The sequence below is a fragment of the Grammomys surdaster genome, unplaced genomic scaffold (genome assembly GCF_004785775.1).
Source record: "Grammomys surdaster isolate TR1022 unplaced genomic scaffold, NIH_TR_1.0 347, whole genome shotgun sequence".
NCBI classification, from domain to species: Eukaryota; Metazoa; Chordata; class Mammalia; order Rodentia; family Muridae; genus Grammomys; species Grammomys surdaster.
Window position 1 is genome coordinate 218,149 of NW_021604766.1, and position 1,701 is coordinate 219,849.

A 1,701-nucleotide genomic window follows, 5' to 3' on the forward strand; every position below is an offset into this window, starting at 1 on the left:
TGCCAGATCATGGTTTGCACAACTGTTTTAGTTTGATTTCTATTGCTTTGATAAATGTTACCACCAAAAGCAACCTGAGGAGAAAAAGGTTTCTTTCAGACGATTGTTGCAGCATCCTGGGAAGACAGGACTGGAACTAAAGGCAGGAAGTAAAGCTGAGACTAAGCAGGAACATTGCATCCTGTCTTGCTTTCTTGACTTGCTCACTTACTTTCCTATACACTCCAGAACCACCTGCCTGTGGGTACCACTTAACACAGTTGGCTTGGGCTCTTCCATACCAATCATTAGTCTAAAAAATGCCAATATAATGGAGACATTGTTTCGACTGAGGTTCCTTCTTCTGAGATGACCCTGACTTGTGTCAAGTTGATAAAAGTAGCCAACACAGTGCTTAACTGAAGTGAGGGCTTGCTATACTCTTTCCACTCATCTTCTTCAGTATCCTGCGATTACTTTGTAGAGGGATGCCAAGCCTTGAACGATATATGAACAGGCCCACCAAATGTAGAACTCAGTGTCCACTGATTAGAACCATTGCAAGGATGACTCTGGCTGTTTTCATAGAGGAGAAGCCCTCCCTTGGGAGAAGGAGAATCTGAGTAGGGGAGGCTAGAAGTGGCACAGGGTTGGGGTTGAAGGTTGGGTAAGTTTGCCTCTGGCTCATTCTTCAAGTGACAGACCGTTATCTCTACACTAGAAAGCTTTGCAAACAGGAAAGAGGCTTGGCACCCCATGAGGTTATATGATTTATATTCTTCAATAATGAACACTGAATCCTCTCAACAAAACATAACAATATGTCATTTCCCCTTCCTCCACTAGGGGCGAAATTCCTAAATTTAGGCAGAAGCAGAAGGCCTCTGCCAGGCTTTCAACTCTTTCTACCAGCATCTTCCCTATGGACTGAGGCAGAGCTCTCTGGAATCAGAGGCAAAAAGAAGTAGCTTTCTATATGAATGTCTTTCTTAAAGCTTAATATTTTATCTTCAAATTCAGACAGTCTGTTATGTTTCATGATGCATTCATGCTTACCTAATAAAAATGTTTTTAGTCCTTGAATAAAATCTTCACTTCAGAGGACATGCTATCTATTTTATTTTATAAATGAAGATATTAAAAATAAGGAACAGTTCATGTATTTGTGTCATCGTTGCGCAGGGGCTATGCTTAACTTCTCTGTGTTGTTCACATGCAGTGTATCCTCTGCTGGAGTGAGCACGGTAGGCTGCATTGAGTCATGAGTGTTCTTATGCCTCTTCGTAACCTAACTTTTACACACTCCTCACACTGAGAAACACTGCTTTAGATATTGTGGATTGGGGTTATTTGGCATGTAACCTTGAATAAATCTTGTCCCTTTCCAAGACTCAGGGTTTTGTTTTTTCATCTAAACTATGAAAATTGCAAAACCTCCTTGGCAGAGTTAACGTGACGATTAAGTGAAATAATATATATGAAGTGGCTGAGGCATGGTAGGCCCTCCAGAAATGCCAACCCTCATAGTGTCCCTAGGAAGATTTCTGTCAGCTTTGCTGTTCTAGAATTCTGTGATGCTGAATCTGCTGACAGACAAGGTGACCCCACGGGACATTTGCTACCTAAGGGATTTTTGAGGATGAACAGTACATGTCACTACAGGTGACACACAAGGGACATTGGCAATAGAAAACAAGTCTATCCAGTGGGGAGATGTGGTGT

The 1,701-nt window shown here is 41.8% G+C and overlaps 1 pseudogene; it reads right to left on the reverse strand.

Annotated features, from left to right (window-relative positions):
- Positions 1–1,118: 1,118 nt before the first annotated feature.
- On the reverse strand, positions 1,119–1,218 carry LOC114630881 (annotated as a pseudogene).
- Between the last annotated feature and the right edge of the window lie 483 nt (positions 1,219–1,701).